The sequence below is a fragment of the Loxodonta africana genome, chromosome 9, assembly GCF_030014295.1.
Source record: "Loxodonta africana isolate mLoxAfr1 chromosome 9, mLoxAfr1.hap2, whole genome shotgun sequence".
Taxonomy (NCBI): domain Eukaryota; kingdom Metazoa; phylum Chordata; class Mammalia; order Proboscidea; family Elephantidae; genus Loxodonta; species Loxodonta africana.
Window position 1 is genome coordinate 66,299,627 of NC_087350.1, and position 13,525 is coordinate 66,313,151.

At 39.5% G+C, this 13,525-nt stretch overlaps 1 protein-coding gene across 3 annotated transcripts in view; it reads left to right on the forward strand.

Annotated features, from left to right (window-relative positions):
* The window catches only part of LPAR1 (lysophosphatidic acid receptor 1), a 133,277-nt gene that overhangs the window by 74,484 nt on the left and 45,268 nt on the right, over positions 1 to 13,525 (forward strand). The window lies entirely within an intron of this gene.

A 13,525-nucleotide genomic window follows, 5' to 3' on the forward strand; every position in this document is an offset into this window, starting at 1 on the left:
GAAGCGCATTCTACTCTCACACACATGAGGTTGCCATGAGTTGGAATCAATTCAACAACAACTTATTTTGGTTTAGCCTCTTTAAGAGAGGAAACCCTGGTGGTATAGTGGTTAAGTGCTACAGCTGCTAACCAAAGGGTCAGCAGTTCGAATCTGCCAGGTGCTCCTTGGAAACTCTATAGGGCAGTTCTACTCTGTCCTATAGGGTCGCTATGGGTCGGAACCGACTTGACGGCACTGGGTTTGGTTTTGGTTTCTTTGAGAGAGTTACTGAGAACGGAAATATGGGCAGGTTTGGAAAGCAGAGAGAAGGGAATTCACAGTCCTAAAGAGTCAGATGTTTACAGCATGTGGCCAGCATGGTTGAAGCAGGATGCCCTAGTCCTCAAGCTTAGCCCGTCAGATGCTGTAGCATTATACACATCACAAGGTGACGCCTGGTGCCTGATGTACTGCCTTGCTTGGATTGTAAGTTTCCATCCCCGTGTAGGTCTGATTACATGGAGGTGGTGGGTTGGTCTTGAAAGAACAAGAATTCTGGTCTACTGAAAGCTTACTCTTCTCCTTGTTAATTAGTTTATTGACAATCTGGTTTTTAACTTTGATTTTCAATATCTTCTCTACCAGATTGTCAGCTTTGTGAGAGCAGGCAGGGACTATGAATTATTTGTTGTCTATTTTCTCCCCCTTGCCTGTCAAAACATCTGGCACAAAGTAGCTCCTCAATAAATAATTGTCGAATGAGTGAATGTGATGATAAAACCAAGTATCTGACCCTTCAGAGCTGAAGACCAGAGCCCCTGTGAATTCACTAAGGTAATGTCACTTTATTCAGCCATTTGCCAGTTGAGGAAACCTCTTACAATCCCACCTCATTCCATGCCTTCCAGTCAAAATACAACTGCTTATAAAGTGACTGGTCACAATGGGTGCTCAATAAATAATGGGTTTGTTTTACTTTCATTTATTCTGGGGATGATTACTGTTTGATTAAGTGTGTGTTTCCATTTTCATTACCTCAAAGTGACCTCTGGGTTTCAGGCTTATTCAGAGAAGAATTTGTTGGTCAACAAGGTGAATTCCTAGAAGCTGACTTAAAAACCAAGGCATCTTTGAGATTTATGGTGGCAAATATGACTAGCATTTTTTAAGCTGAAGGTTGTATATAAGCTGCCCTTGAGTGAGGATCTTATAGTTATATTTATTTGTCAAACACTTAAGTAGTATTAATCATGTTCGGCACTACTCTAAGCACCTTAGAAATTACTATTTGTAAATAACCCTATGGAATATAAACCAAAACCAAACCCGTTGCTGCCAAGTCTATTCCAACTCATAGTGACCCCACAGGACAGTAGAACTGCTGCATGGGGTTTCCAGGGAGTGGCTGGTGGATCCAGACTGCTAACCTTTTAGTTAGCAGCCGAGCTCTTAACCACCACGCCACCAGGGCTCCATGGAGTATAGGTATCGTTATCTATTTGTAATCTTCATTTTACAGAGGTGAAAACTGGGGAACAGAGTGGCTAGGTACTTGCCCAAGGTCACATAGCTAGTTGTAAGTTCCCATTGCCGTTGAGTCTATTCTGACTCATAATGACCCCACAGGACAGTAGAACTGCCCCATAGGGTTTCTAAGGAGCGTCTGGTGGATTCGAACTGCCGACCTTTGGGTTAGCAGCCCTAGCACTTAACCCCTACACCACCAGGGTTTCCAGTTGTAAGCAGAGGAGCTGTGATTCTAACTCAGGGACTCTGGTTTTGGAGCCCAACCTTTCCACCTCAGGCTATGCTGCTTTTCTGTGATAAAAACCACCAGCAGTACGTGCTATATTTTGTTACAAAGTTTGAACATCACTGTACTAGTAAAATATTGTGATCCCATTTGTTTCCATTGATATTGGCTAGCGCTGCCTGTACTTTATTTCCATGGTCAGAAGAAGTTTTGAAAGAGCATTTCTTTTGTCCTTTTGCTTCTGACAATGATGCCCATGATTCTCACTTCACTGACCCTTTTCCCCTGCTGGGTGTTCAGAGCACCAGTAACTGCCTCTGATGGAGGGAGTGTTTTGTTCAAGGTGTAGTTAACTTGCGAGTTCATTGTCCCAGCATGAAGTCATGTAATCCCTCCCAGACTCGAATTCTCCTTAACTTGACATTTTACCAAGAATTCCTTTTGAGCCTGCTCCACTGTTGAATCAGAGTGGCAGTCAAGAAGCTCTTCCTTATTTGACCACGGTCTGTCTTAAGTTGTAAGCCCATTTCTATCCTCCTCTGTTCTTTGTGATGACACTTCTGCTGGGGATAATTAGAAAAGAAGAAAACCAGGCTTCAGAAAGGGAAAATCATGCTCAAGTTGTGGTGATTTTTGCATCTGAGCCCTGAGAGAGAGTGAGGGACATAAAGCAAAATAAATCCAGGTGGGGCTTATCTCTTAGGCAAAGAAGAGAAGACACTGTTCTTTCTAGTGGATCTGCGCTGGCTAGAAATGATCACCACTGTGAAGCTAAATTACCCCTTATTACCTCCACAGTGGGTGTCAGGGTCCGTACTCAGTATTATGCCTCACGTGCTATTTCCAACCTTACACTGAAGGACATTGTATTTTTCCCATTCTGTGTTGAGGGAACCAAGTTACTATAGGCTTAGTAACATGTCCAAGGTCACTGCTTTCTAAGCGGTAGAACTGGAATTCAGCAGTAGGATTGTTGTAGACTGTGGGCACAGGCCCTCCACATACCACAAGAGATCATCCATAGCCCTGGTATGGGTGGTGATAATAGGGGTGGGTGTGTCCGAGAGCCAGTCAAGAAATTCTTCCTTCTCTCTGGTCAGACAGGTTTAAATCCGTTTTTTTTTTTTTTTTTCTTATTTACTTCGCTAGAAGATGACTGGCCAATAGCCTTTTAACAACTCTTCACCCAATTCTCTTTTGAATTTGATTCAAAAATGTGTTGGTGAGCGCTGATTGTGTGCTGAGGGGTAAAAGATGAGTAAGGTAAAATGTATCCTGTACGGAGCTTACGGTTTAGTAGAGGAGATTTAAGAAAGAGTGGAAAGCGTTTGGGTCCATGTGCTAAAAGAGGTATTGCCAGAGTGATTCTGAGTGCAGGGGACCAGAGGGCCTCCCAGAGGAGGCAGTATTGAGCTGAGTCTTGATGAATGTGTAGAAGGTTTCCATCCTACGTGGTAAGGATGGAGAAGGTAAGCAGTAACATAGCAATGGTTTTCACCTTTGAGGAACTGGAAATGGTCAGGTGTGATTAGCACATAGTGGGTGTACCAGACAGAGCATTGGCCAAAGGCTCAAAGCCTTCATGATGTACTAAAGAGTTTGGGCTTCTGGCTATAGGTGATGAGGAGATGCTGAGGGATACCCTAAGATAAAGCACACCAGTTCCTTATAGGTAAGGTAACCATATAGTTTATCATCCAAGCTGAGACATTTTGGTAGTAAAATGGACATTAATGAAATGGGTTGCTGGGACAGCAGGCATAAACCAAGACTGACCTGGACAACCAAGATGCATGGTCACCCTACCACTAGGCTTTGTTTTCAGTCTGTTTGTGGCCCTTATTTATATATTTTTTTCTAAGTTCTCTTCTGGCTTTTCAAATGCAGAGCTCAGTGCTTGACTTGTTCCTCTGTGTACAAAAGAAATTTTTTCTTTTTAATTTAAAGTCAAGGGTCTATCCAGATTTAGAATGTTAAAGCTCAGAGGGTTCTTAAAAATCACACCACACAACCCTCTCATCTTTCACATGGGGAGACTGAAGCTCCCAAGTGAGAAATTTAGGTGTGAGTTGGAAAGTGGTCCAAACCAGGACCTAGGTTTTCTGATTTCCAGTAAGGTGTTCATTCACTGCTTATGCCTCCACCTTGTTCTGTTCCATCCACACTGTCACTTTCTTCCTTGTGAACATCAACATGTATTTATGTAGCTGGCCAGGATTAGGTGTAAACATTGTGGCTATAAAGGTAACTGGCTTCCACAGAAAGATTCCCTTTGAATTTGGTCTCCTAACAACCAACTGGTCATCTCTGTAGTGAAGCTTTGACGGGAGCCATCTGAAGCGGAATTGCCTGCCCATTATGGAGCTTCTACACAGAGTAGCATCCTGTTAGCTTTCTTCATAAGAAGATTGCATTACTGTTTTTCATTCAGCTTTCTTTTTTTAAGTTTATGCTTTAGCCTGTGTGTCTGTTCTCACCTACATTCATCGAGGCAGAATGTCTCTGGCATATACTCTTGACTCTGCCATTAACTAACTGGGTGATTCTCACAAGCTACTTTCTCTGTGCCTTCATCTGTAGGATGAAGGTGGTCAATTTGATTTCCAAGATTATTTAAAGCTCTATTATTCCGCAAATAGAATCATAAGGACAATAACTACTGTGGATCAGCCATGCAAAATTTTCTAGTGGGAAGCATAGAAATGGAAGTCCGGAACAAATGCAAGAGGCAAGAGGCAGTGACTTTTCTCTGTATAAATGATGCCTCAGCTTCTTTAATAATTAGCTTTTAGAAGCAGTACCCCCATTAGGAGCCCAGGTGGTGAAATGGTTAAGAGCTATGGCTGCTAACCAAAAGGTTGGCAGTTTGAATCCACTAGCCACTCCTTGGAAACCCTATGGGTCAGCTCCACTCTGTCCTGTAGGGTCACTATGAGTCAGAATCGACTCAATGGCAGTGGGTTTTTTTTTTTTTTTTTATCCCCCGTTAAGGATAGTGGCACATTTATAGAGGGTAATCTCAAAGAAATGAATTTTATAACTTTACTCTTCTGTGGAGAGCTGTGTAGCAGGAAGGGAAGGCTTCCCAGTTGGTCCTGTTACTAGGGGAAGGGAGTAGACAGAAGGGTCTCTTGTTCCCTGGCCACAGGTGACCAACTGCACATCCTGTTGCTCTGAAGAGGGACCAAAGCCACCCCAAGTCTCCTTAGGTTCCAGTGGCATCCCTGTGAAAGCCTCTGTGAGGTAGAACCTGAGAGAATATTCATGAGAGCTTTGATTGTTCGGCCAGCCACTAGGTTGGCTTGGCACTCAGGGTGTTGGTCAGGACAAGGTACCCTGCAGAAGGCCCATGGTGGTGCTCAGACCCAAATCCTGGGCCCACGTCAAAAGAGAAAACAACTTGCAAACACGAGCTCTTTATACTCCTTTGTTGCCCATCTCCATTCAAATATTTTTAGTCAGAAGAAATTTCTAAACAGAAACAAAAACCAAAAATACCACATTTACCTAACAGAGTTCCTTTTGAAGTGTAGACAGAGCAGCTAGAACATGAAGTTTTTTTTAATTTTTTTTATTTTTAGGTCGGATGAGAATGATTCAGACCTTGTCTAGCTGAGATTCCTGTCAGTTCAAATATGAATGTTGCAAAGTCCTTTATCCTAATCATTGAAGGTAATAAGCAATGAAAAGTTCCTTTAATGGATCATAGTGACCACTGGGAATCACTGTTGACTGAGAAATCACTGAGAAAAATTACTTAACCTTTTTGAGCCTTAGACTCAGAATTAATAAGATAGGGATAGTTGGATCTTTCTCATCAAGGCTTGTGAAGCTTAGGTGAGCTGATACAAGCCTGGCTCATGGAAGAGCTTCTCTCCACATGTGTATTCACATCTCTGTCTTGCTCTTGCTCTCAGACACGCACCATATGTACCAGTGTGCTTACAATGGTGGATTTGTTGATTGAGATGGCGCTTTATTTCTATAACATAGTATGAATGTACTTTTGTGTTTCAGCAGCTATGGGCTCTAATAACAGGCTTTAAATTTTATCCTGAGTAACCTTTGCTTTTCCAAAGATACATCATTACTGCAGAGTTGCCCGCACCTTGTTTGTTGAGCCTCAGCCCCATGAATGAAAAGTCCTTTTAGAGCTCTAGTGGATGGTGGGTTTGATCTAGTAGTTCTCCAAAGAAGGTTGAATGGTGTTGACTCTTGCAATGAGTTTTGGAATGGAACAGGCCACTTTGTCAGTACCTATTAGACCAGGTCATCAGCTCCTTTAGATGAATCTTCTATGCCTAGGGCACAGCTGACAGGCCAGTCATCATTTAGGGCACTGTTCTTTTTTCCTTTTGATCAGCAGTAGAGGACCATATCTGGTCTATACTGAAAAAAGGCAAATGAATGGCATCATGAAACCTTATTGCTCTTCTCCAGCCGGTCCCAACTTTACAGTGTGGCCACTTATGAATCCTTTTGTCTGGACTTCACCATCACTTATGGCGGAAAAAAGGATTTAGTCCAAGCTCTCGCTGCTACCTTGTGGATCTCTTTGGAGGATCTATATGAACGTTACATGATGGCAGGGATTGTCTTACATTCCAGCACCTAGAACAGGGCCTGGAACTTATAGTAAACTATACATATTTGTTGAATGATTAAATTAATTATATCTCTAATTCTAGACCGTTTTACTGGTTATCTAGTGACAATAGAAACGTGTCTATGTAGCCTAAAATTTAATGTGATGTAATAGAGTCCCATTCAAAGCGATGTGTTATAAGGTAGTTATAATAAGACAGTTCTAAATCCTGCCTGTCAAAGACTATATTTTAGCTATGTTCCAGAATGGAATTGTTAACAATAGTTTATTTTGTCAGCAAATGTGTGTCAAGTGTCTACTAGGTCCTCTGCTAGGAAGTAGGAATGCAAAGATCAATTAAAATATGAACGCTGATCAAAGGAGCTCTCATTTTGGTAGATAATGACAGAATTTTTAAATAAATGAATATAATGTAACATGGTAAATAAAATAGGCAAGGTACTACTATGGAGCACTGTATTCTAACTGGACAATGTCAGGAAAGACTTCAAGATGAAGGTGATATCAGAATTTTATCTTAGACGACATATAGGAGTTTGCCAGGTGAGCCCAGGCAAAGGAATTGTTTCTGTTAGATATTCTCTGAACTCTGAACTAAATTAAATATTTGGTCATTTTCTGTATATTGCAATTAATGTGTTACTTAGATATTAGTAACTCTTGTTAGGCTGGTACAGCTCATGAAGTCTTGGGGATCGGACAGGGGATGCTTAAACAACTTTAAGACAGCATTGTGCTTATTATCATTTGCTTGCCTATTGCACTTCAGTTTTTGAATTAACTGAAGGTAGTAGGTTCACATCATCAAATGGGTTTTGAATGGTTACTGACCTATAAGGAAAGAGATGAATTTCTGTATGTTCAAATAAGCAAGAAGGGCTCTATAGTGACATGTATGCATACAGGACCTGAAAGATCATTGCCAGGAAATGCAGACACCTATGTCTGAAGCATGATGAGAACATAGTTTTTTGAGTTGTCTTACAATCTGTAATGGCCTTGTGGGTACGAAGATTTCAGAATGTCTGTAGTTGATATTTGTTGTTATTGTTACAGCAACAGAACTCAAAGGCATTTGTTAAATCTAGAAATGTACGATTCTATTTCTAGGGGGTTTATATTTGGAACTCTAAACATCATGGCATTTCTGATTCCCTGATACAGTTGTACCAAATAAGAATAAACATAGCACACGTGCACACACACACACACACACACACACACACACACACACGCTAGGGTTGTCAGATTTAGCAAATAAAAATAATTGCATGGGACATACTTATACTGAAAAAAAAAAGTTGTTTATCTGAAATTCAAATTTAACTAGGCATCCTACATTTTATCTGGCAACCCTAACTACCACATACACACACATACACGCACACATACACATGGCATTAGGTGGGGAATAAAGCATTTTAAATGGCAATCAACCCTCTGTTACATAGATTTTTTTTCTCCTTGTTTTACAGGTTTTCATATTACCCTGAAAATCAATTTAAGTACACAAGGGGTTTTCACCTGTTTAATATTTCGTATTTTTATTTTGGGTTGTCTAGAAATATGTAAAGGGACATATCTGGGGTAGAATCTTATATTTGTTTCTCAGAAATTATGCATGCAGATGAACAGATAATACTGTATGCTTCCAGGTCAAAATGGAATCATTCTCCACTTTTACATGTTCTTTGTCACACTCTTTGAAGAAAAGCATTTTAATGTAATTTGTTTTTCCACGTAAACAAGGGATTACTTTTCTTGTGTTTGTACTCTTGATATTTTTTCTTTGCGGTCTAAACTAGAGCCTTACGCTTCTGAGAAGCTACTTTTTATTCATGTGTTTTAGTGAAGATGATAGTGTCTAGACTGAATGTGGTCACGGCTTTACTTAAACCCTGGCACGTCTCCTCCACCAATAGAAGAGTTATTGTAATGATCCAAAGCAAATAAGAGGTTCTAATAGGGTGACGCAGCAATAACAAGGTCTTTTTGAAGAACTAGGATTTTATCTGGCATTAGGAGACTGGAAATTCATAGCTTCACCTATTTATCCTGCCCAAGTAGAATTTGTTTACACAAGGAACACTGCATTTTAAGTAGGGTTTTCCATGAGTTCATTCTAAATGTGTATTTCTGCACATCAAAAACCTCTTCATGAGGTAGGCATGAATTCATTTGCTGGAGTTATTTTCCTTTCTCTTGGGAGAGAGAAGATAGTCACTTAGGAACCCAGCCCTGAAGGGCTGGCACAGCAGACTAATGAAGTGAAAAGCAGAGAAGCTTTTGACGGAGGCAGCAAGTGATTGATTTGCTAACCTTGCTGAGCACAAGGTGCACAGGAATGCTTTTTTATATATTGATCCAGTCTCAAGGGAAAAACGAAGCTATAAATTGAGGAGCTGTACTCAGTGAGTTTCTGACCTAAAACAGGGGAGGTTGCATTTGTTATTGTTGTTAGGTCCCATCATAGAGCTAGGATTTACAACACATAGGAAAACAACATCAGATGACAAAATGGTGGGCAATCACACAATACTGGGAATCATGGCCAAGCCAAATTGATACACATGTTTTGGGGTGACACAATTCAGTCCATGACACCAGTCCCTGGAGAAAGATATCATGCTTGGAAAGTAGAGGATTAGTGAAAAAGAAGAAGTCCCTCAATGAGATGGATTGACACAGTGGCTACCACAATAGGCTCAAACATAGCAATGGTTGTGAAGATGGTACAGGACTGGGCAGTGTTTTGTTCTGTTGTACATAAGATCACTATGAGTCTGAACCAACTCGATGGCACCTGACAACAACAACAACAACAGGCATGTATTTCTGGAATATTTACTATCAATACACAAGAACAAATTATTTAGAATGGAAGAGAATGCTTTTGAAACCAAATTTCAACAGTAAGTCTAACTGTAGTATACCTTATCACGTTAATATAGTAAAATGAGATTGATATAATTCTGTAATAGAATTTCCTAATTTTTTAGTTGAATCTGAATTTAGTTTCACTGCTTTAAGGCAAGAAATCTGTTTTTAAAACATGCATACATTAAAAAAAACATTAAAATTAGAAACGGGAATGGAATATACATTCATTTATATATATATTAATCTCTATACTGTATGTTATTTACTGCTATTACAATACATGTTCTGTTCAATGTGTTGTCCCTCGGCAATTTATGATTTTAGTAATGATGTATGTAGCTTGCTTACTAGGTCGCTCGCTGAGGTGATGGGATATTTCGACTCATTGTTTTGAGTGGCCTTTGAGCACATTTTTGTAATATGTTTATGAATATAAATATGTAAGTCAGAATTACAGTAACATTGATTTTTTTATTGAGAAAGTATTTTCTGGAGTATATATTATTATTTTGCTTTAATGCGTTCATCAATTTAATATATAACACAGTCAAACATTTCTAATTTGCTACATTTTTAAGATTTAATTCAACTAATATTTTCATAAGAATCACATCTTTTTGTGTAAATTGTACAATGAAGACTTAATTCATTGATTCATTTTTGGAACATATCAAATCATAACAAAGCATCTACTATTGTGAGTTTTTATTTTCCCTCTTATGTTTACTTTTCCTTGGCCTTATTTTAAAGCTAAATTTTTTTTATTGTGCTTTAAGTGAAAGTTTACAAATCAAGTCAGTCTCTCATACCAAAACTTATACACACCTTGCAATGTACTCCTAGCTGCTCTCCCCGTAATGAAACAGCACGCTCTTCTCCACCCTGTATTCCCCATGTCTGTTGAACCAGCTCCTGTGCCCCTCTGCCTTCTCACCTTACCTCCAGACAGGAGCTGCCCATGTAGTCTCATGTGTCTTCATGAGCAAAGAAGCTCACTCCTCACCAGCATTATTTTCCGTCTTATAGTCCAGTCCAATTGCTGTTTGAAGAGTTGGCTTCGGGAATGGTTCCTGTCTTGGACTAACAGTGGGTCTGGGGACCAAGACCTCCAGGGTACCTCCGGTCTCAGTTAGACAATTTAGTCTGTTTTTTTTTTTTTTAAATGTGAATTTGAGGTCTGCATCCCACTGTTCTCCTGCTCCGTCAGGGATTCTCTGTTATGTTCCCTGTCAGGGCAGTCATTGGTGGCAGCTGGGCACCATCTAGCCTGGTCTCAGGCTGATATAGTCTCTGGTTTACGTGGCCCTTCCTGTCCCTTGGGCTCATATTTACCTTGTATCTTTGGTGTTCTTCATTCTCCTTTGCTCCAGGTGGTTTGAGACCAACTGATACATCTTAGATGGCTGCTTGCTAGCATTTAATACTCAGATAAAATTCTTAGCTCTTAAAGAGCTTAATATCAAAGAAAATTGACATTTTTATACTAACTTAGTAGGTAAAGTGGAGGGTTATCGAAAAAGAGGAAAACCCTCAATGAGCTAGGTTGACAGAGTGGCTGCAACAATGGGCTCAAACATAGCAACAAGTGTGAGGATGGCGCAGGACCGAGCAATGTTTGATTCTATTGTACATAGGGTCGGTATGAGTCGGAACTGACCTGACGGCACCTAACAACAGCAACAACAGCTTTTTCTCTCTTAAAATATTGAAATATACACATTAATTACTGGTATCACCCTAGGAAAATTTGTCACCTTTTTTTTTTTAATTTAATGACTGAAAATGCAACTGACCTGTTATAAAGATACCATTTTTTTTTTTAAGATTGTTTAAGGTAAACATGGTTTTATAGTATTCTAGGGAGACACATTTTATCCTTCAAGAGAGAAAATGTAGCAATAATGCTTATTTTTGCATTACCCTAATACAATTGTATGAGTCTACATGGAGCCCTTGGCAGAAAAAGGGTAAATCAATCATTTAGTTGCTCATAGGCTATGTAAACAATATGCCCCCCCCCCACCCATTTTCTTTCATCTTCTTCCTGAGGTAGCATGGCATAGTCTAAGGAACTTGGGATTTGGACTTATGTACATGGGTTAAAACAAACAAAAATTCTGCTGACGTATTAACTATGATCTTGGGCAATATATTTGATCTTGCTGAGCTTCTGTTTTCTCACCTGTAATTGAAGAGAGCATTGCCTAGTACTCTCCTTATTTTCTATGTGAGGTTGTTGTGAGGATTATGAGATATGTTAAAGTGCTTAGGGTACTGCCTGGCACATGTTAGGGTGAACATGAAGTTCTCATGCCTTCACTACTGTTCTGCACACATGAAAGTGCTTTGTGCGACTTGCTGCAATTAATGGTCTAAACAGTTTTCCCAGGATGGTCATTGCTTGGAGCTATCTAGCCTCTATTATAGGCCTATACTGTGACTAGTAACATTTTTCCACTCTCTTTGGTCTGTAGAAATGGACCTGATGGTCCTACGTGGGAATTCAATCCATTAGTTTGTTCCTTCATCCATCCATTTATCCTTTAACCGTTCATTCATCCAAAAAATGTAGAATCCTAGAAACTTTATATGGGATGAGGCTATAAGGATTATGGCATTTCTACCCTCTTCCAAAGCCAGGCTTGGGTCATCTGTACAGTAACAATGATATGTGGTTTTTAGGCTTGTACTCAAACATCTTGGAAAATAGGGAACTCTCTTATCCCTCCAGAGGCCAGACTGTCTTCTGATAAATTGTTAAATATATTGATCCGAAATCTAGGAAAGAACTCTTTTTCTGGGGTGCTACCCACTGAATCTAATTGTGACTGCTTGGTGCCATAAAGAACACTGAAACTTTATACAACCTGATTCAGTTCAGGTGACATACATTGCCTGTTGTGTGTTGGGATAGAAAATACCAAAATGTGTATTATGGCATATACAGTTATGAAGTTGTGGCCCTGCCCTTCTAAAGCTTGCAGTCTACTAGGATAAATACCACATGTATGTAAATAATAGTTACAATAGGTCAGCATTGACAAAAATGCCAGCAAAGAAGTACAGATAAAGCTGTATTAGAATTTAGAGGAGGGGGAGAATCCTGTCAGTAGTATAACTGGGAAAGCTTTAGTAAAAGAGTTTTTTGAGTTGGGTGTGGAAGTACAGGTCATGCTCGGGAATGAGGTATTCTATTAGATTGCATTTATCTCTTTAAGCACTGAATCCCGTTTTAGTAATACTACTCTTTTCTTGATTCCCAAAGTAATGCATATTGATGGAACAAAAAGAAAAATTAAGAACATCTAAAGCACTCAGAATTCTACCACCCAGAGAAAAACCAAAACATTAAAGTGAATATACTGTTTATTTCCAATCCTTTGTGTTAATTAATGGTTTACAGTGATATCATACCCACCCCCTCCCCCCTCAAAAAGCCATTGCTGTCAAGTCAGTTCTGAATCGTAGCGACCCTATAAGACGCAGTGGTACTGCCCCATAGGGTTTCCAAGGCTGTGAATCTTTTGCAGAAGCAGACTGCCACATCTTTCTCCCTTGGAGCCACTGGTGGGCTTGAACCGCCAATCTTTCAGTTTGTATCTGAGTGCTTAACCACTGTGTCACCAGACAGTACATACAATTTTATTGCATGCTTTTAAAAATATATATCTTGAGCATTTTATCAAGCCTTTTGGTAATCTTTGAAAACATGATTTTACTGGACAATTACAGTGCAGTACATCCATATGATGGAATGTTACGTAATCACTGGGCATTTAAGCTTTTTCCTCTCTTTTTTTGCTATTACAAATAACACTGAGATAAATATTATCTAAGTCTTTGCTTTCCTCATTGAGACTTCAGAAATCTTGATTCTTATTGTTTAATGTCCCCCTGGAAAGTTTGTGCCAATTTACATCCTACTATGAAGGAATGAAGGAATGAGAGCTTTGCCACAATCGAGCCAATATTGAATACTTTTTTTTTTTTTTTTGGCCTAAAGGTGCCATGTTATAATGATTTACATAATTTTTATTTTTTAATCATATTTTTATTGAGGATAAACATTAACAAACTCAGAAAAGAGATGGAAACCTATTAGGGATTTAGAAACTAAAACAAAAATAGGGGTGCTTTCGGTTACATGCAAATATATGTAACGCTTTTAAGTACTTTGTTACCTACAGAGGTCTAATGCACATTCATTTCTTTGGACACTTAAAGGCCTAGCAGATGAACAGTGTAGTACAGTGGTTAACAGTGTTGTCTCGGAAGTCCCAACTGCCTGGATTCTAAGCCCAGCT